At 37.9% G+C, this 23296-nt stretch overlaps 1 protein-coding gene across 5 annotated transcripts in view; it reads right to left on the reverse strand.

Annotated features, from left to right (window-relative positions):
• The window catches only part of SIPA1L1 (signal induced proliferation associated 1 like 1), a 190097-nt gene that overhangs the window by 91266 nt on the left and 75535 nt on the right, over window positions 1-23296 (reverse strand). For 3 of the 5 annotated variants that reach the window (XM_052693651.1, XM_052693647.1, XM_052693649.1), the window contains one exon: window positions 18341-18417. The exons of the other annotated variants lie outside the window; for them this stretch is intronic. The gene's annotated coding sequence lies outside the window, so the exon portion shown is untranslated. The remainder of the gene's footprint in view (window positions 1-18340; window positions 18418-23296) is intronic. 5 annotated transcript variants of the gene reach the window in all.

A 23296-nucleotide genomic window follows, 5' to 3' on the forward strand; every position in this document is an offset into this window, starting at 1 on the left:
TCAAGACCTTGGAAGAAGTTTTTAATTAATAATTTGACATTACCAGAGGGAAGTTTCTCCTGACCATTCATGCAGCCACTACAGTTTGCCCTTTTCTCCTCTCTTCACAGTGACTCCAGTGAAAATGTAAAATTTGCATCTTTATGACAGAACATTTGACTCAAATCTTAATCAGAATGTACAAATTCCAAAGAAGAGCCATTCTGCAATACTCACTGAGATTATAAATATACTCCCACTCTGCATTCTTCATACTACAATTTATTTTGCAAGTGGGTAACTGAGGAAAACAACAACTCAGCAATGGGTAACAGCAGAGGCACTGAGAGCAATGTTTGTAAGTATTTTTCAACTGGGAGGTCAAGCTTTCAAAGATACTATGCTGCTGGACCCAAAACTGAAGAACAGAAAGCATCAGATACTCTCTATCACTGTGGTTCAGAAGATTACAATCACTGTATCTGCCATAAACTCAGATGTATTCTGTGACCACTGATACATGTTTACTTATTGTCAGCATTTGTGTCAAATCTTGTTAAAGCCCACAAACAAGGCAGAGTTCAAGAAAGAAATTTTAGACTTGCTAATTTCTTTTAGGGTTGTTTTTTTGTTTGTTTGTTTTTTTAATGCCAGCTGTATTTGAAAGGGTTCACTAAAAATAGGATGGAGTGCTCAACTTGTCACCCATTTGTTTGGTGGTCCAGACAATTACATACACATGAAATCACACTGAGTAGATGAAGCAATGTCCACTGACTATTAAAAATCTAAATCTATTAGATTATTATTTGGTAATTTCATTTTTCCCTGAAATTACTAACTGACCCAGGCTCCCTAAAGACACAATCTTACAATGCAATTATTTTCAAAGAACTAAGCTGATTCTCGAAGCTCTAAAGAGAAAACGTCAATATATAAAAACATGGTACCAATAAAATAACTTCTGCCCATCACTGAGATTTTGAAAGATTTCATCCTGACTGTCCGCTCTCAGTCACTGCAGTTCCATGCTACAGATGTTTCACTGTTTCCCCTTCAATTTGCAATATGATGTTTCATTTAATTCCCTTCTCAAACAAGATATTTATTTCATTTTTTTTTCTTCAACAAAACATTTCTGTTAAAGATAATCTTCAAAAAGATAAGTGATAAAAGTGTTATGTAACTGCTACCTATTTCTTGATACAAACAACCATCAGCAAAAAAGAATAAAGCTACTTAAACTCTGAGCCACGTAATACAGTTTTCCACAAACCACAGGAGTTGGACTGCATCATAAAACCACAAATGGTTTATCAGATTAGGAGAGCCACTTGAGCTGAAACTCCCAAGCACCTCCCGAAATTTCTTCATTTGCTGAAATACCCTTATGCAGATTTGAAAAGCATTGCCTATTACATAATGCAAATGTATATCAAGCTTGGAAAAATTGAGCCATACTTGTTTGTTAAATATTAGCACTGAAAATTCACTAAGCAAGAATTTTTGTTCTTCTGTCAAAAACATAAAAGATGAAGCAATTTAGTACTTATCTAAATAACCATAAAAAATTTGTTAGCGATGAAAAAAAAATTCAAACACAGGAGCAACCCAACTGATTTTGTCTCTAGCAGAAGAAGTAAGGGTGGTCTTCTATAAATAAAGTGAAACCTTAAAGACTGAAATAATTGCTGAATTACATAACGAACTGACTTCCTCTGACAGACAAACTCACTGAGGCATACTATTAAATTTCTGCCCATTGGAAGCTTTATTATATATAATGATCAATTAAAGATACGTTTCCAAGAACATTAACGTGTCACGTGCTTTAAGATCAACAAATAGATTTTCTAGAGCCGTGTTAGTAAAACAGTAGTTGCATAACTGACTTGCCCATGTTGATGCAGAAATGTAGGACTCAATGAGGCTTAGCGAATATCAGAAAGATGAGAGAAAAGTCCTGAAGAGATCGAGAGGAGCTGAAATAGTCTCTTATTCACTCAAGGGAAAGGAAATTTCTTCAAATGACAAAAGAAGAGTCAATGAGCCTCTGCAAACCTGAAGTCATTCTTCTAAATTAAGAAGGGCCAGATTCATTAATCTAGCAGTCCCGAGGCAAAAGCTTCAGTCCAACCAGAAAGTAAACAGAATTAGATGGATGCTTTAAGCCAGCATTGTGGAATGATGCTGTCGTCCTGTGAGCTATCAGAAGCTATAACCACTTCTGCTCCGCAAAAATGAAGTCCTGAGGGGAGAAGGAGATGAAGCCAAGGGAGAGCTTTGCTGGCTCCAAAGCAATCGCCGGAAGTTTCTCATTACTGGAATTCCAGATTTAAAAATAAACTACAACAAACTCTTGAAACAGAAGACCCTGAAACTTGAGACACAAAAATGGGCCAAATCAAGGCATGTAAAAAATATTCATAATAGACAATCCATCTGAGACATCAGAAATATTTAGTCATAAAGAAAAGATAATCTGTACTATACTCTACATCCTTTTGTATGTCTCAAAGATCCAATACCCAGATCACATAAATTTCCTGCATCAAAAAGTTTGCTTTGGGAATATTTCAGCCTGATACAGTTTTCAAGAGGAACTAGCAGATTCATATTCACTGTCAAGTGAATTATGAAGGCCCTTGAAGCACAAAGCGGTGATGCTAAGACTAACTGCATGCTCTGAGAAGGAACCACAGGTAGCTGGTGTCTTCCTTCCTACCCTCTTCCCTGTCAATGCATTCGGACATGCCCTGGGCAGCTAAGCTCAACTGACTTGTGCCAGGCCACTGCTTCTGTGGTGGATCCAGGATTCCAGATAGGACCCCAAAAGGTCATTTTCCATCCCTACATATACAGCACAGTTTAGAGTACTGCACTCATCAACAACTGAAAAAAAAAAAAATCAACAAAAAACCAACCCAACTGCATCTTCTTCAGCAATCAATTATATACAGACAACTATAGAATCACACAATCCTTAACATTCAAAAAAACACAACCTGTATTTTTAGAACAATGCTGAAGTTCAGCACAGCAAGGCAGTAATAGAAACTGCTTTTAAAACAAACAGTACAAATGTTCAACAGATGCCAAATTACCAACAAGTTTCCATCAACAGAATTAACTTCATTTCAAACAAAACATCTGAACACAAACTGCAAACTACACAATCTTCACCTGAAATGTAACAGAGCATATCATACACTGGTTTATTAACTTGAAAAAAAAAAAAAAATGCACAGACATACATAGCACAGAACCATCCCTTTTGGATAACTCATCCCACTCCAGCTCCAACAGCTGATAATCCAAGGCAGGCAGATGAATTCAAGTACAGAGTGAGCGCACACAGAGGTGAGTAGCTCTGCAGCCTACAAAAGGGCTGAGAAGCAGCAAGAGATGAAACGCAACAAGCAGAGCACTTCACAGAGAAGGCAATGGTAAAGGAAACACAAGATGGGCACAGCACAAGTTAGGGCAGAACAAGTAGCTGACTTAACCCTGGCACAGGCTCTGTTCTAGCTGGCCTAGGTGCTGTACAGCAGAAAGCACAGTGAGCTGGACAGCAATTTATTCAGCAAGTACAGCACTATTTGCACGCCAGTATGAAGTACTTCACTCTGTACACAGCTGCTTTCTGGGGGTATTCCATGCAATAAGAGTTACTCAGAAAGATTTCTTACGTATTAGAACAGTAGCAAGAAGAATTTGGAATAGAGGTGCCTGCAGTTTACTTGTGCAGCTCCACAGCAGAGGTGGAAAAAATGTGCTAGATCTTTCAAAATACAGTTACTTTCACTAGGTGAATCTGAAAACTGTAACAGCCATTTAATGAAAAAAGTTCATTCTCTGAAGTTACCAAAACTCTTAAACTCATTGATACACTCTACTTTTTAAAGATAAAGAATTGTAGGTCTAAATTCCACAAGCATAAAATGCTGGCAGGCCCATCCAGCATTGTATTCTACTAAACATATTGATATTTTCATCAAGAATTTCATCAGCCATTTAAGCATAATCCATCCTGATACGCAATCTTAAGAATACATCTGCAATACTGAAAGTGGGACATCAATATCATCTATCATGAACACTATCAAATACTTGAATTATAAAGCCTCATCTTAGCTGTGAGCAACTTCCAATTCAAGCAAAAGCACTTGTAGATTTTGATTCCTTAAAGCTAGGTGCTAACAGTTAAAAATTTGTTCCTATCAATTGCTCTCGTCATTTCCCATCTTCCTGTACATCAGATTTCTGACATTTATTGCAACTCTTGGGAAAACTTTGAGCAGAAAAAAAACCAACTAATGATTGAAGATGACAATTCAAGACCTCTTTAAATTTTTTTTAAAATATTACATTTAACCTTTAAATATATAACCAGAACATTATATTATATTATACAGCAGATATATCCATGTAGATACTAAGGTGACACACAAAACTGAACTATCCACATGCAGTTAGATATCCCACTTGCCTCACTGAGAAGGAAAAAAAATGTTAAACTAGAAGAAAATTTTGGCCAAAACAGATTGGGCTGCAGCAGTTCTACAACAATTTCAGTACAGTATGGTATTAACAAATCACTATGAAAAATAATAACATATTGCTTATGAGGAAGAAAAAAACAGCATCAGATTTCACCAAATACAAACTCATGCACACAATTTCAGAACCTTTCTCTCTAAATATCACAAAAAAAAAAAAATCATATAATTTGTAAACACACATTTCATGCATGTATTTACAATGCTAGTTGGACAGTGAAAGGGAGAATCCCCAAAATCTGGTAAGAGCCTTCGAATGCAGCATTCTATGGAAGCGTGCCAAGTAGACGGGTATGAGAAAAATTCATGCATTTAACTAAAAATCAAAGTAGTTTCTTTCATTTTCCTCTTCACTTTGCCAGTATTTCAGAATGATTAATAACACTTATTTACAAAGAGCTCAATTAAAAGTTCTGGCGTGGATCATAATGTTTATTAAGGCATTTGCAGTGAAACAAGGAGCTGTCCCTTCTCATTTTCCAGCTGCGCTGTGAATTGCACTATGAGTAACGGCTGTTGGAACAGACCAAGTTAGAGCACCAGCATTACTGAACTAAATTCCCTTGTAAAAATGCTACTCATGAAAAACTATCATTAAAGCCATTACTAATCCATATATCTTCCGGGACCTATTTACTCCACAGCTCTTCATGACAACAAATGAGAACAGAATCATAGAAACAGCACATACAGTAGAGAGTTTGTTACAGACACCTTTGTACTAGACTAAGAGCTCAAAAAATTGAGGTCAAAGAAAGCACAAACATACCACTTCATGTGAAAACTTCATTAGAAGTAGGCAGCGTTGGAGTAGAATAATGTAAATATAAGTTTCACAGAACAAAATGAAAAAGGAGGAGATGTGATACAGGACTTTTTTGAAAGCTAAGACCCTTACAGATATTGTGCACATACGCAGCCCTTCGGACAATAAGCTCTTTTGCGATGTTTTAATGATACATGTTAAAAAAAAACAAAAAAACAAAACACACACACGCCACAGCAAGATACACTAGAAGAAATTACACGAGATCAAAAGAAATGGATGAGGTTTCCTACTGCAAGCACTGCTTTTCTTTTAATATTACAGTGCCATTTCAAAATGCACTCAGATTAAACTATTCTATTTCAGCCCAAGATGCTCCAAATGCACCTAACTCCACCTTGCCTCCTGCCATAAATACTTTTTGTGCAATTTGGGTGTGAAATGTAGGGAAAGCAGCAGCTGGAAGCTAGGAGACAGCTGAGCATCTAGTGAAACTGATCTCCTTAGCACTGTGACACTACACGTGCATTCATTAATAGACATTACCCACTTTACAGAAGGGCATTTTGTTTGTTTGAATCTATGGTTTCAAACACTGAAAGCCTGTGGATGAAGCATGCTGTATCTTTGAAAGGGACCTGAAACGCGTCCTCAGCAATTCCTTTAACACACACTTAAAAGTTTGTGGGCCTGTCCTACAAACACACTTTCACCAGAGCAACCCACAGGGATAACAGTGAGCAGTTCTTACAGCAGCATGACACAGAGCTAAAAGCAGAAGATGAAAACATCATTTCCCTAGAGTGGAGCAATAGTCTCAGTCACTTTTTCAAAGCTTCACTGAAGACACAGATCTTAATGCCTCTCTTCAAGTATAGGAAGAAATAGATGCACAGCCATGGAAATGCCTTCTGCACTGTCTATTCATATTAACAACTGAAACACACTGTATTGAATGGAAGACTGATAGCAAACAGCACATTGATGAAAGCTAAATATCCAAGGAAAAAACTTGGAAAATAAAACTGCTTTTTGTTCTTTAATATTTTGTTGAAAGATTTGATTCAGAGAATTAGTTAACATTCAGTGAAATGCTTCCTTAATTCCTCCACAAATATAAGGAAAAAAAAAATAAGAGTAATATGTGACATGCCTGTTGTATACCATAAAGCAGCTAAAATTAGCTCATGCAAGTCAAGCAGCTGTAAGAAGCCATAAGCATCAGATTAACTTCTCAGGAAGCAGACAACTCAAACAAGCAGCAAAAGGCTCCCTGAGCCTTACCAGGTCCTAATCTGCATAAGTCACCTTCCAGATTTAGCGTCACTAACAAATTTCCTTTGGCCTCCTCAAACTGTCAAACACTGTGCCTTCTAAAGCACTTCTGTTTTATTCTCAACACCGCTCCATTAGGAAATTGTTTATTGTTTAAAAGCTTTCAGCCACAGCATTTTTATTTAAATACTTTGGTGACAGCGTTACTAAGAAAATACATTTTATTAATCAGATCTCTTAACAACCCATTAAAGATTAGATGGATTTTGAAGCTGTACAAAATGTTTATAGAGATTCTTGTTAAAAGCACAGAATACACATTTCGTTTAGTCTTTTAAAGAAAGCAAATATTATTTATTATACATTAAGCAGTAGTGTGCCCTGAGGTTTCTGCTTAGAGCTCTGCCATGTAAATGTGAGTGATAAAACGGCTACAAGTTGTCAGCCCAGGCAGAAGCAGCAGCTGGGGAAACACTTCAGCCTCTCAGAGGCTCAGCACAGCACCGTGCTTCTGTTGTTCCTGCTTACAGAGGACAGCCCCCAGGAGAATGGCATTTAATTAGTTCCAAAGGCTTCTGCGAGGTTCTCATTTCACAAACTGAACGATAATTCCAACACTACAGGTAATGCTATGCATGGAGCACCATAAAGGTGACGCCTTAACAGCACAGTAATGAAACGCCTCAAGGAGGTTGGCAAGGAGAAAAGGCAGGTGTAGATGTCTCACTGCAGTCACTCCACCTTTAAGATCTCCAAGGGGAAAATGTCCCTTAATTAAGAAAGCAGTGCTGTTTCACCTGTATTTTTATACACATTAACTGCATATTCACGTTGTCCTATGGGCATCCCATTACTTCATATAGCACGTTTTTCTACAGGCAGGCACATTTCTTCTCATCACGCATTGGTATTTCCCTTTCAAAGCCGATGTCTAGTAAAGGCCAGCCTCAAAGACCTTACTGTAAAAAGAAAAGCTTATGAAGCACCCCAGCTAAGGATTTCTGCTTCCCACTGAGTTGCACATGAGAACAGGAATCCAACAACTGATTTCTTGTCCTTTCAAAGTGGACTTTTGCAAGAGATAAGGAGGATTTCAGTGATAAATGATAACTACCTGCAAAACTGCCCAAACACCACTCAATGGGAACAAAGAAAAAAAATGGCTAGTTTCCCCTCAAATCCTTCTGGAGAAAAAAAAAAAAAAGAAAGAAAAAAAAGATATTTACTCCCCTTGGTATTCTTTAAAGTTGTATCTACAAAGACTCTGCAAAATAAGCAAAGCTTGACCAAGGCAGAACAGCTCTGAGTGTCACAGTGCCTAGCTGTGCGGCAGTGCCAGCAATCCTGCCTCGCTGAGCCAAACTCCTGCAGCGAAAGGCAGACAGACTAGTCTGAATTTGAAGAAATGCATTTAATAGATTGCTTCATTAAGACAAACTGAAGCTGACTCCTGATCCAACTCCACGCTGGCACAGCTGACGAGGGAGAAGAGAAAATGAGCAGAAGTGTCCAATGCAGAACAAGGGCTGCAACATGGCTATGGGGTGCTGCTGGAAGCAAGACCCAAAGAGAACAGTGCCACGCAAATTGCAGCACGCAATTAGCTGGAAGCTGTTTAGACAACTTTAATATAAATCCTAAATTAATTCCTTAGATGGCCACTTCTTCCTGCAAAATCTCTGGTGAGTTCAGAATACTGATTTCTAAAGCAAAAAAGAAAAAAAAAAAATTTTTTTGCAGAACCATGATTACTATTTTCATTGCAAAATCTTATGCAGATAGTAATTCTTTTGGCTTTACATCAAAGCACACACTGCAGTGAAGACCTTCCTTGGACAAGATCCCTGTGCTTTGAGATACCCTATTCGTTAGTCTTAAAGAATAAAATTACTAAAAAACTCCTGCATTTAAGAAGGGCCATTCCCACGTGCTTCGATAAACTAAGTGTTTATAGCAGCAAAACCATATTTCTAAAGAAACTCAATGACAGTTTTATATAGGAGACAACTGAAGAGACAAATCCTCAGCACCGTAAAAGCTTCACAAATCCTTCAGAATAAAACTGATATAAAAAACAACTATTTACTTTCAAAAAAGTTTTAAACACAAAGTGCACATTAACCAACTGTGGCCTGCCTAAATCATTTTGATTTAAGCACGTTCTGTTACGCATGCAAGGGGATGGAAAAGTTCAACATGGTCATATTCATTTAGCTGGCCACAAGCATTCTGCAGCTTTCTGTTCTGAATGGCAGCCAGCAAATCTATCCTGACAGATGAGCGTTTTATTTTCCTTTTGGAATTCCTCTCATCTTTGAGGTTTCACTGGAACCTCGCTTATTAAACAATCTTCACTTTGCTGTCTTCAGGCCTGAAAGAAGTCGGCACAGCTGAAGTGCTGACTGAGGCATGCGAGCTCATTGTGCCCTACGTAACCCAGGTGCCAACACCAACAGGAAAAAAAAACCTGTCCTTCTCCACTTCAGCCCTGTATTATTTCCTCTACTTTCACCACTTATACATATTCAAAGTCAAAATCAACTCATTTATGAGCAGAAATAGGAAGTGCAGTTGTGAGAAACAACCAAGTTTTTTTTTTTTACTATTTGCTCATGACAGCATTTGCAGTTTCCACTTACCAATCCCACTGAATTTTCAGATGTTCAGATATTCTCCCCCCAATTGCCTGCTACGTGTCCTACCAGCCTACTAGCCAACCTGAGATGCAGAAATAATACAAGAGTGATGAAGATGCTGATCAGCCTACCTTGTGACAGCATGAGAAGTGAAGACATGATTCAAATTAAAGATGAAACAGAAATAAAGCCAGAAGAACCATAATACATCTACAGCAATGACAAAGACTATACATACATGCAGCACAAAGTATATACTTAGAGGTAACCTAGGCACAGGTGCTACTCAGTCTCTGTCTGTATCAGAAAGTCTGCTGCAGAATCAAATCTTAGCAACACTGCACTAAAATATTCTAGAACGTGATGAGTGTAAAGACAGCACAAAGAAGTCCATTTCTTGATCATTAATTTGCAAGTTCTCTCACAGAACACTGCACATGTATATAATTAGCAACATTAGTCCGCTCTTCTGGCTTCAAAGTACTTACTGTAGCTACCCAGAGCTCCAAAGCATATTTGAGTAGGTTTTATCACATTGTGTCTTATCTCTTGCTTGCAAAAATGCTGGATGCTACACACATGCTATTGCCAAGTGAAAATTTCCAGTTTGCTCAAGAAGTTGACTTAAACACTTTGTATAATCTTAAGTAGCTTCTAGCATCTCAGACACAGTACATTCCTGACTGCCTGTAGTACCTACCAGTTCAACACTCTCAAGCCAAACACTATTTCAAGAATTGTATCTCCAGCATTTTTCAACCTTTTTTTTTTTTTTTTTTTTTTTAGAAAGCTTTTAGGATTTTTAATTTTGAATAAAGAACTTTTCCAGACGTTGGGATAAATAAAGTCTATTTATCTTTGGTGCTTAGTCTTCTCTCCAAGCAGTTAAAAATGAAAAGAATGCTGTTTATCAAACTAAAAGAGCTCTCAGTCAAACGCTAATCATTACCACTGGTGAAAAAGTATTTCAGCTACAGAGGATCTAAGCTCTACCCTTAAAATACTTTATATTGCAAATCTTCCTGCCATTGCATTTTGTGGTTTGACATGCAACTTAAAATTCCTCTTTCCGTGATTTCTCAATTTCTCAAAAATATCTCACATCTCCTTGGAAACCTGAGCACAACATAACAGAGGCTTCCCACTCTAGCATTCCCTTGCTAGTCAGGATAAGGTGCAACACCTCATTTTTCAATGAATGTATCCAACATCAATCTGTCCCTCTTCCTCCTAATTTTCTTTTTTATCTTCACATCCATTCACTCAAAACTTATTGATTCCTTCAGCTACTAACTTACACTCAGCTTGAAGTTTATTGAGTTTTCCAAGAATCTGTATAGAAAAATGTAAGTGATATAAAGAGGGTGGTACTTCACAAACAGTACTCCACGGAGAAAAAAGGCCCCATTAAAAAAAGAAAAAGACAAAAGACAGCTAAAGATCCATTTTTGCTCAGGCACTTAAAATTATAATCTTTATCTATATAAACTGGTTTCTACATCAATTGCTCTTAATTTTATTTCAGATCAGCACAGGATACAGAAAAAAAAAAAAGCCGAGCACACTAAGTTCTTTGAGGTCCCATGCCCACAACCCCTAGCTTGGCAGCTGCTGTTAAGATGTTAACATCAATGCTACTTACCAGCAAACAACATTTGCTCCCCAGTTCACAATTCTTTCAATATCACACTGCAGTAGAAAAGTGCTGTATCTCGATCTGGATTTAGAACTGTCAAAGAAAACACAGGCACACCCCTAGCCCTGAAAAGGAACTCTCCCCACCTTTGAGTTTAGTGCCATGCTTTCTGAAAGCAGCTTTGAAAACACGCAGTGTAAGAACCCTTCTCTTTGCTGTAGCATTATAGCAGATTTAGACATCTCCCTTGCAAGGCCATCTTCACTACTACAACACAACACATCTTCCTCAAATAAAACCTAAAATACTAACAGTATTTCCTATGAACTACACACCTCCAGCAGCATAAGAAGATAAATTTTCTCTTACAGGCAAGAACAGTGTTTTTTCAACTGAAGCTTGGTGGGAAATTTGAATCATCCAGTTAAAGCAGCTCAGCTGAAGGCTTTTCACAGACAGGAACCAAGAACAACCAGAAGCACAGAAGTTTCAACGTGCAGTGAGGAAGCAGCAAGAATTAAGTTATTTTCCCAAGAAAATGAACAGGAAAGGTAGATCAAGTGTTACCTTCCCAGAATACTGTCAGAGAAAGAGAAGGTGTTCAACTAAATCGAAAGTTGGTGAGTTCACCATTAATCAAACAGATACTTCTTCACACGTTAACCCAGGGAACTCACTGCTGAGGGATACAGGATTGCAAAGCTTAAAGCCTGCTAACATTAAAGGAGAGAACAAAAGATAAAACACCATCACAATAGAAAATATTTAAAAATAAAGACCTGGAAAAGATACAAGAAGCTGAACTAACAGGACCCAGAGAGAGATTCCCTGGAGTATATTAATATCATGACAGCTATTGTAGGTTCTTGTGCATAGTCATCCGAAGCATCTGTTACAAGTCCTAATTAAAGAACAGATGGTCTGACCCAATACAGTGATTCCTATGACCCTGTATTTATCAGCAGGTGGGGAAAATAAGTTTTGAGGTCTCAAGCAAGCAAAGCAAGATTAACAAAAACAGATAGCTAAGTAGGTTTCAAAGCCATCTGGTATTCATTCATGACTTACTGGAAATAATATTCCTGAAGATTTTGCATGATGTATTTTCCCCAGTCTCTCTACTGAGAAAACAGCCCTCTATAAACTCCACCAAATGCAAAGATGACTTAGCTCCAGAAGCATAAACGTTATGGAGCTAGTAAATGCATCTCTGTTTTATGTAGAGTTAGCGGAGCACAGCTATTCCAGCTGTACAGTGAAATTTATAGAAGCAGAAGAAATCAGCATGTTTAGATAAATGTTAGAGGCAATTTTCAGCATGATCTGAAGAGATTATTGTACTGGTAAAACCAATGAAAGCAATATAGAGGGGAAAAGGAAATAAAAAGCACAAGAAGATTCTCCAAAACAAGCCATCTGAGATTTGAATAAAGAATTCATCTCCTCCCATCCGCCTCCAGTTCTCCTAAGCAAGTTAGACTTCAGTAGTCATAGTTGTTACCCTTCCTCTACAAATAAATTAAACCAATTATCCATACATCAGTTTTGACCAAGTTGGATAAGACTCTGAAGTCTCAGTGGTGCTGTATTCCTAAAATTTAATGACAAGTTGGCAGTTTGATAGCTAAAAGATCAAACTGGTGTCAACACCAAAGAAAAAGTTGCAGTGTAAGATCAATTTAACTTCATGTCTACTGCTTGGAAATGATTTCGCTATACCTTTTTTTTTTTAAAAAAAAAATGCATATAATCAATGATAAAGTAAGCAACCTTCATTTAATACCAGGTGAGAGAATACCTCCAAGTTTTCAGAGAGCAGACGGAGCTGAAGCCCACATAGCTAAGGATGTCTCCATCTGTTTATTCCTGTTCGTGCCATCACATGCCCATGCATCACACAGTGGGATGGGCTAGCTAAGCTGAACTGTTAGAAGTATGTAAGGATGGGGAAAAGAACTTTTTAGCTGGATTGTTCCCTCAATCTTTGTCTCCGTGTGACTGTATGAACATTAATGACAGTGAAGGAAGCAGGAACAGGCAAACAGGAAGTTCTTTCAGCGTCTGCCAGGGATTAAGAGCCTTTTGCTCTGAAGCAGACAGTTGATAAGAAACAGAAGGTCTATAAAATCATGGAAAACATGGAAAAGAGGCATAGAAAATCGTCATTCGCTTTTTCTCCTAACATACATTGGGCAGCAAATAGTAGATACAATTTTCAAAACAATGACAGTATCTGTACAAGCAACACAGAATAGAATATTACTAGACTCTAGAAACATTTCTTGCTACATGAATAAACAAAAGCATAATCTACTATAGCATGTTATGTACATACGTTTCCACTGATTCAAGAGTCTGCTGAAAGAGTGAAGAAGGTAGTAAAGACCAATCGTTGCATGCTTTCCCTGCTCTCATGCTCTTCTCTAAGCATGTGGCACTCAGTAAGCATGACAATCTAAAGAAGGCTGCTACAGTAAATGAACGCACAGCCTGACCCACTATGTTTGTTCTTAAGAAGACCATAGGTCTTCTTAACCAACTATCTTACAGTAAGTTATCTGAACTAAAAAACAATCACTGGTATTTTGGAAATACTTGTATTCACAGCATTTTAGGGGAACTCCATAGAACTCAAGTCACATGAAAGAATACATCAACTATTTTATCAAAAATCTGACTGCATATTGGTAATTACTTCTCCTTAGTTAAAAAGTGTAAGAAAAGAATTGTTGCAACAATATTCTGCACTAGAAGAAAAAAAAAAATCAAGGATATAAAAGCTTCACTAAATTAAAACCATTTCTTGAACTGATTTTTTGCCATTAACAAATGTAAATCACTGACTTCACCTAAAATGAAGTGAAAAATCTGGAAGAAGCCTCCCACTCATAACATCACTTTCCCTCCCTCCCTTCCCATACAGACATGGAAAAAATGGACTTGTGATGTGTTGACTCATTAGGCACCACTCAGATATCTTCCCTCAGTGACAGCACACTTTGCATCACATTTTATCCTCACATGTGAGGTAAGAGAATGTTCTGTTTAGGTGTAGCTTTTGCCTGTGTATTTTAAGCACAGGTCAAAAAAAGTGCAGGTATACTGTGAAAAACTGCATTCCCAAATCTGATTATAGATAGAGAAAACAGATTAAAATACATTAATCTGTCCAAGAAACAATCTTATTTTCTTTAGGAGAATTCCTTGTTCAGGTGGTTCCTTCAAGATTTTTTTTCAAATTCTACTGGTAAGACAGCATTTCTGATAATATGGCACCAATACAGAAAGTTTTTAAATACTCTGCTGAGAAACAAACAAACAAAAATCAAACCACAAACTTTTAACATGCACACATTAAAAGAGCTACAGTAAGACCTTAAGAAACATCCGAATAACTCTAGCAGCCAGCACTTCTTCATAAAGAAAAGATTCTTCATTTCTTCATAAAGAAAAGATTCTACAGTGATAAAGGAAAGATAAGAAAGATGTCCACTAAAAATTATTGAAAGATCAACAGTATTTGGTGATAGCCAATTACACTTGAAGTTACGGTGAGTATGATGGTCACAATACAATGCTGAAACTGTAATCACTTTCTCCAACAACAAATGTTGCTGCTAAGAATCATTTGCACCCGGCGTACAAGTGTTCTTACTGAATCCTGCTTTGAGGGACTGGTAACACTACTGTTCTGAACTTCCCTAACTATTATACACCACTGTAAGCATTGCAAATTCAGGGGCAGGTAAGGCACATCCACTCCACAATTTTGAACAGTTCCAAAATAGAACTGGAGGCAGATTGAGGGGAATATACATATACATACATATACACACACACATAAACCAGCATAAACTTCTCAGCTCTCACTGGCTCTTGTTTCAGAAGGGTATTCATGTATTACTGGTTACAGTAACTTGTAACCAACTGGCTACAGTAACTTGCAAATTCGTACACCTAGGAGTGCATCCCCAATAGGACACATCTGTTTGCGTATTCTGAAACAGAGCAATTTTAAGTACCCTTAACATATATTTGATGTCTCAGCTAACAGTAACTGAGAAGCAGAACGACAATCACCTACAGATTGATATTGGTATTTAACACAAAAAAAACAATCCCGTATCTTCATACGCAAAGCAATTTCCATTCACAAATGCATTACCTTAGCAAAAAGAAGTCTTCACTTGGCACTTAGAGATTCACAAAGCCACATTCGCTCGGTTTATGAAAATCTCTCACTGGCTAACTTCAAGATGTAAAGCCTCTCTTTCCCAGGAAAATTCTGGGACAAAGCTGGTAATTAGAACCAGCTCATGGCACGCTATACGCCTTCCTTCAAGGCAATTTTTCCATGAAGCTCTGATACAACACCCCTGGCCTCATTAAATCAGACCTGAGCATCTAAAAGGGCAACGTTGTCAAATGCATCACAGAGACGTACGTGGCTGGGGAGGGAGGGAAAGCATGCACGACCTCAAACAACTCCAGCAGCCAAGACACCACTAGTGCACACAGAACGACTTCTGCACAGTGTGATGCAACAGCATAGGCAAGGAAGGATGTTTGTAACTAAAATCAGTTGGGGTAGCCTCACTTATGAAAAGCTAGAGAGGTAACTGCCATGCTGCCTAGCCTGGAAACCACCAGGAAAATGTTTCTACATTAACCTCCAAGTTTTCTGTTTGCTAATTGTTTTCTTCAGCATTTTATAAGACATTTAATTATTCCTCTTCCACTGCTCAATTGCATGGTTATTGAAAATACTTCAGTTCACAGATGATGGATAGGCTTTACATTCCACTGGTGACTCCCAAGCCAGAAGCTGAGGACACACACACACACACACACACACACACAGGTAAATCCTATGAAAGGAATAGATTTGAGTGATTTCCTTTAAAAAAAAAAAAAAAAAACACACACACACAACTTTGGGGGCCATCCGTCACATTGACAAGTTGTTAGCTATCCTTGCTTCTGTTCGAATTGTTATAGCTAGGCTCACTGCTAACTCATCAAATAATTTGCTTACTTTATTATTATTCCAGCTGTATTCAGTATTTAAACTGAATGGGGACAGCACAGGCTCCTAGCCCCATTATTTCATATTTTGCACTGTGTATGGGTCTTTCTCCAGTAAATGGCCTACTCATGTGATATCGTCTCATTCCTAAGAGTCTGAACTTCTAAAAATAAATCTAATACTTAAAACACAAACCTAACAGTGAATGATCAGATGAAATTGCTGGAAAGACTATTAAATTCATGAAAACAAAATACAGTTTTGGTACCAGTAAAGAACACTTATGTAAAGTAGCTATGAGAAAAAGCAAGCTCTCCAATTTTTTGCTTGATTCACTTACACCAGATTATAAAGGCTAAAGCGTCTTATAGGTCAAGTTCCTTTTCACAAATTTCTTTTTACAGTTTTACACCTAAAACATCACTTAGATGTTCTAATTTATGACATTATTTTAAGTATGAGCAATCAGACCAATAAGCAAAGCTTTGACTTTTTTTTTTTTTTTTTTTTTAAACTAATGACAAATAGGAGATATTAGATGGGTGGGTTGTTTTCTTTTTTTCCTTCCTTCCTGGAGGGGAGACAAATGTCAAGGGTTTGTGACATAGGATCCAGTAATCTCATTATTTACTGTTTTTAGCAATAAAAGGCTCACAAAATAAGCCATCCATGCTTGCCATTAATTCTGCATACCAAAAAAACCTGATAATTTTAAAATTTGAGTTATGTAAAAAGTAAAAGCATTCACAGCTGCTACTTCTTGGTACCACTACTGCGTCTACTCGATTCCTACACTTGCATTTATAACCACAATACTGTTCCCTCTCAGCAGAAAGCACTTAGTACAGGCAGCCCATTTGTTTTCCTAGCTTGAGTATTCTGCAAACTGACTGATCACCGCAGTAGATTCTGAGCCTCCCTCCCTCGAAACTGTCTCCCTGACACTCCCCTCGTGCATGGGATGGGGAACCGTGGGGCTGTTTCTGGCTTGTTCCAAGCAGCTGTCACCTGGGCCATGCAATCCCCCCTCTGAGTGCATGAGCCAAGCAGTCTTCCACACCCCTCTGCCTTTTCCATCCCAATCCCTGCAACTCCCAGATTAGCTGCTGTTCATGTTATGCCTAAACCAACTCCTGCTTCCAAGTGTTGGCCCTACTCATCTCCTCCTGCATATCCAGCAGATGCATTTCTCTGGCTTCCAGAAATGAGATTTAAGGGCTTAAGAGAAAGGAGATTAATTCTCCTTCCTGCCCTTGCTCCATTCTTCAATTTTCCAGGCACACGCTTACTTCCTTGCATTACAAATACATAGTAGAAAACAGTAGAAAACTAGCTCCTAACAAAAACCAAAACAGCCTCTTTTTGCTGATGTGTCACATCAGCTTAGGCTCAGGTAAGAGCCAGAACAAGAGAGAGAAAGAGCAGGAGCAAGACACCCATCTTTCACAGTACTGTTTAGCTGTAACATAAAGCTACCAGCTGTAAAACACATTCAGAGACTTCCAACAAAGTTCATTATTATCCTAAAGACTTGAGGGATGTGTGTACACTTTCCAAGTTTAAGAAAAATGCCAAATACAACACATGTATATTAAAAAAAAACTCATGGCTCAAACTATATTAAAATCAAGAGTCCACAGCGTAAGAATCTGTATTACTGAAGAAACAAATGCACTATTCAAATAAAAACAAATTCAAATTCAATTCAAAAAGAAACAAATGCAACTTCTGTAAGTCCTCACTTCCACAATTTGATAGTAATTAAGTAATTAAGTATAAATGCAAATCAAGATCTCATTGGGTGCCCCATCTTCAAGCGCCCAAATATGTGCACAGGTCTGATGGCTGCACTACCATGATTAAACTGCCAAACCAAGCTAAGTAAGCAGATCAAGACCATCCCCTCTTCCTCCTGTTTAAAATTACTAAACCAAAAAATATAAATCAATCCCTCAACAATCCCTACAATGTGATTCTTGCAATCTAGAGGGGAGCTTTTGGCTTTCATTCCAGTACTTATTCCCAAAACACTGCTGTAAAGTATAAAAATGAATTAATGATGTTTTGATATAAGACAGCTCACTCAGACACCACACAGGACAGATTTACAGTTCTCATCATTAAATAAAACATTCAAAAATCCCCAGAGACTAATTTTTCACCAATGTTGACAGAGACACGTACTGCTTTTATTATCACTGTCTAAGCTAAGAATAGAAGTTTACTGTGCATTTCAAACGTCCAAAGCAAAAAAATAACAGGAGTTTCCCCTGAGCATCTATCATTATTCTCAACTATGAGCCATGAAAAATCATACGTAATTTGAGGTTAAGACAATCGGAATATAAGACAAATAATTTTACATAATAAACTGTTCAGACTTCTCTGCAAACACACATTACTATGAGTGTTTTCAATTAATTCAGATTATGAATGTACCATTCACAGAAGAGATCTACTTACAGAAAGACAGTTCCTCTTGGTAGTATTACAGACATCTGAGGAAGGGCACAGGAAATCTCTCTTCAAAGATGTAGCAGCTGGTAAAATAGAGAGAAAACTAAGCAAAATATACAGATAAAATATTCTTGTTCAGAGTTAACTAACTCAAGAGCTAGGCAGCCAAAGAGTCTGAGAACAAAATTCTTGACAAAGAAGCCTCCTACCAAGAGCAAATGCCACAAAATCCCAAGTTTTTGTATCAGTAGTGCTATCAAGCAGCAGTACTTTCACATATACATTTCAAAGCCAAACAACTGTATGCACTTCCCTGTTCCCAGAACCTCTGCTGCTCATGAATCCATTCCTCCCACTTTTCTGTTCTCTTCACTCAAACTCCTATTCCCTCCTCCTTTTTTTTTTTTTTCTTTTCCTTTTTTTTTTTTTTTTTTTTTTTTTTTTTTTTTTTTTCCCAACGGTTTCCTGCTCTTACATTCTTTTCTTTCTCTCCTCCTAGTGGCCTGCCCTTCTGTCTCCCAGCCAAGCATCTTTTTCTTTCTGTTCTTCAGCCCTCTGGTATGTGAATCACAAGCGCTTCCTCCCTCCAAACCACACTGATGCCAGCAGAGAAAACACCACGTATACAGAACAGATTGTCTCTGCACGCTCAGTGCTGAGACCTGCAGCTAACAGAACCTACTTCTGAAAAAAGCAATTAGAGTGGAAGACCCACAGACACAGCAGCGCCACGCCAGGGCAGGCTCAGGTGCTCTGCTACCATGTGCCAAGTGTAGCCATGTTTGCAAATCGTGAGGCAGTGAAGCCAACAGTGTGTTCTTCAACAAACTTGACAGTCAGAGCAGTAAACTAAATCATGTGTAAACATCTGCCCAAGTTAAAAGTCACTGAAATAAAAGGCTTAAACTAGTACAGGTCAAGAACCCCCTGAACAGCTTTTTGATGCACAGGACAGGTTTACCCACAAGCATGCAAAACCTCTGGTGCAACACAGCTCTCCTTCTATTTCTCTTCTATTTATATGAAATATATAGCTCATTAGCTAAACTCAGCAAGGTAGCCAAGACACACCATGCACTTCAATGCAGCATCAACGCATGCTTCACACTGGAGCTCAGGCCTCTTCCCTCCCACCCTGTGGTGTGAGGCCTCTCAACCAACCCCAGTCAGCACACGGCGGTGCCAGCACCACTGCTTTCAAAGCCAGCACCCGAGTAAACACGTTCAGTGAAATCCTGTGTATGCCATAATCCAGGACGTTGCATTTAACTTCATGGATTTTTCCAGCTGTTCATTAATCCCCACTGAACGGGGAGAAGAGCACAGATGGAAAAGAAAAATCAACCTTCCCTCAGCAGTATATCTTCCTATAGTCAGTAATGTAATTCTACTGGGTTAGGCCTAGCAGTTTTTGATTTTAGAAAATGTCCTCAAATTTTCATTCAAGTTAGAAAAAGCAAGCTAATATTAAGCTCTGTTATGCAACTACATTTTCAGCTATTTGGAATTATTTTCTACTTGTTTTGCACTTAGAGTGCATTCCCAGATGTGACAGACTAAACAGAAGCCCGTTCTTCAAATAGAAGTTATCAGAAAACTTACATGGAAAAAATCTACTAAGCCATACTGAATCCACATCAGTTTATTTAGCTTTGCATTGCTCTTTAACATCTTGATCTCACTGCTTAAATTTAGTTCTATTCCATAGAATGGAATTAAGTAAGAAAGATGTTATCTTCTCAGAGTAGGGGTTTTTAGTCTGAGTCACATCACTGGCAGGAGCACTAAAGGATGCTCAAATACTAGCCCTGTATTTCACAAAATAAACTTGTCAAACAGCAAATATTTATGAAAGGAGGCATTAGAGATGTCAGGACAGTTTCCAGTCACAGTGGTTTCAGCTTCCAGCACATGTATTCGAATTACATTTTTAATCCGTAGTGCTTTACCTGCTTATTTAATTACCAGTGCATTCGAAAACTCAAACAGTTTAATCCACCTACTTACTTACAATAACCTATCCTGAAGTATATAAATGACTAGTCTAAATCATTCCTATAGCACTACTGATTTGCTTTGAGAGATTCCAGAATATTATGTGTGTCTTTCAACAACAGTTGAGTGGAGAAAGTGAATTTAAGGAGTGATAGGACAAATACAATAACTCAGATACTCAAGACAGATTTGGAAATATCCCTGGAGGAAAAAGAACAAGGGAGAAATCAATTTAAGTTAAAGAAATTACAGTCAAATTAAATATAATATTCACTTTTGACTGGGCAGATGTCTAAGGGGAGCAGCAGATGCGATTTATGTAAGTGATGCCTCTGACACCATCCAACATGATCTGCAGATCATGTATCTGAAATAATTGCTGTATGTGAGTGTAACTGCTGGATAATCTTTCAGAGAACTGAAACTGCGGCTTAGTTTAAAATGAAAAGAAAAATACAGGGGAAGCATTAAAGCATTTCAGGTTGAGTCTGCTAAAACTTGTCCTGTATCAAGTTTTGCTTCGTATTTCCATTAATACTGCGGGTACCCAACCGGGAGAATACTGAAAGAATCTGTAAGTGCCACCAAACCAGGGGACCAAGGAGCATATAGGAGATAGTTGCAATTAAAGGTGAGGCTGCTAAATCAGAGATTCCAAAGCCAACAACATATGGTCTATTCAGATGAAGGCAAAACAAAATACTATAGGTATGAAAGAGATAAACAAATTAAAAATAAAAAAAAAAGAAAATAGTCAACTAATGAGTAATAAAGCAGAAAAGAACTCAGCTGTACTGGATCACAGGCTGTGTAAGTCATAAACATGATGCTCCACTCAGGCAGATATCATTCTGGAAAGTACAGAGACGATGATGCACGAGAATTGAAAGGAAATATTGTAAGTCTACACAACAAATAGCCCTAGCTATGAAATACCATGCAGATAATTCTTCTGCATTCTGAGAAACATATATTAAAATCTATTTCTAAGGTTACTAAAAACAAAGAAAGCAGCCACAAACAGAAACTCATCTTCTTAATATATAGTTATGCATATCTGGTTTTCCAAGATGTGTTTAAAGTAAATAACGTTCTTGCTTCTTTTTTTTTATGGCCTTTAAGTACAAACGCATTTCTGTGAATTACTTTAAGTGACAATACATCTAAACTGATAACTCTTCTCTCTGCCTCCTCTCCTCAAATAGGAGAATTCCTTCCAACTGAAGTTCTTCTCCTTGTAAACCTAACTTGAAACACATTAATTAGAATTAAACAACGCAGATATCAGAAAATCGCAATAGATTTAACGCTATCTGCACTTTTTTTCCACATTTGGCAGTATTCCATGCAGTCACACTTTGAAATTTGGTTTCAATGGGAAGGTTTTCATTTTTTGCTTTTTCAAAGTGTCAAAACACATCATACTTTGTATATATACCTTCAATATGAAACAATTTGGATTTTACCTACCAGATGTCTGTGGACACACATGTATTTTAGCACCATACACAGATGTACTTTAGCTCCAATTTTATTTTTCAAGTTTCCTTTGAAACATCAAAAATATTCCAACTCAAACTTTGCCAAATCTGGCACAAATTTACATAAATATAGAGATAATCAAAGCATTTATCAGAGTGGAAGCGTTAACAGCTTCCTACTAAAATGTGACACCATCTTTCAGCTTTTCACAGAATTCAGACTTTAATCAACTCTTATTTAGGTTTTACCCCTAGTTCTTTCATCAACATTCCTAGCCGGGAAAAATTTAATAGTACATTTTTCACATATACAGATCAGCTTCTGTAATCTGGTAGATGGATGCACAGTGGCAAACAGGCACTGGCAATAGCAAAACAAAAAAACAAAAAAACCTAGAGATAGACACTACTCTTCTTTTTCTACAAAAGCATGCATATTTACTAGTTCAGAGATTGAAAAGATGGAATAACATGCAAAGCCATTTGGAAACCCAAAACTCTTTACACATCATGTGAAAATATTTGCTGAAGGATAGAAAAAGACTTTGATTACATCTCCAGAACTATGCTAAACTACCTGTGAAACTAAAACATGACTTCTTGATCCAACAGACCTGCTCCTGAAGGAATGAAAGAAGTAACCCAATTCCAGGAAAGGTACTTGCAGTACTGCCAGAGAAGTAAAGAAAGTAACCACTGACATTTGGACAGAAATATACCACACTGTTTTCTCTGACTCTGTGGACAGAATGCAGTGGTTTAGTTGCACACTAACTTGCCACTTACAGAAACTAAAAACACAGTAATTATTAATTTGGTACGTAGAATAAATGTGTTGTTTTTGTTTTTAACTAATCTTCTTAACATCTCTCTCTTGACATCTGCATTAACAGAAGAAAAAAAATAGAGAACTGGCTGACCAGCAGAGCTCAGAGGGTTGTGATCATCTGTGCAGAGTCTAGCTGGAGGCCTAGCAGTGTTCCCCAGGGGTTGGCACTGGGTCTGGTCTTGCTCAACATCTTCATCAGTAACCTGGATGAAGGGATAGACTGTATCTCCAGCAAGTTTGCTGATTATAGAAAGCTGGCAGGAGTGGCTGACACACCAGCAGGCTGTGCTCCGTTCAGTAAGACCTGGACAGACCGGAGGGTTGGGGAGAGCGTAACCTAATGAGATTTAACAAGAGCAAGTGTAGACTCCTGCACCTGGAAAAGAATAACCACAGGTATCAGTACAGGTTAGAGGCTGACCAGCTGAAGAGGAGCTCTGCAGAGAAGGATCTGGGTGCCCAGATGGACAACAGGTTGGCCATAAGTCAGCACTGTGCACTCACAGCTAAGAAGGCCAATGGTATCCTGGAGTGCATTAAGAATAGTGAGGCCAGCAGGTTAAGGGAAGTCATCTTCTCTTCTACTCTTCTCTACTGAGGCCACATTTGGAATACTGTGTCCACTTCTGGGCTCATTTCAAAAAAGACAGGGATCTC

This window comes from Tympanuchus pallidicinctus, unplaced genomic scaffold, assembly GCF_026119805.1.
Source record: "Tympanuchus pallidicinctus isolate F22 unplaced genomic scaffold, pur_lepc_1.0 scaffold3, whole genome shotgun sequence".
NCBI lineage: Eukaryota > Metazoa > Chordata > Aves > Galliformes > Phasianidae > Tympanuchus > Tympanuchus pallidicinctus.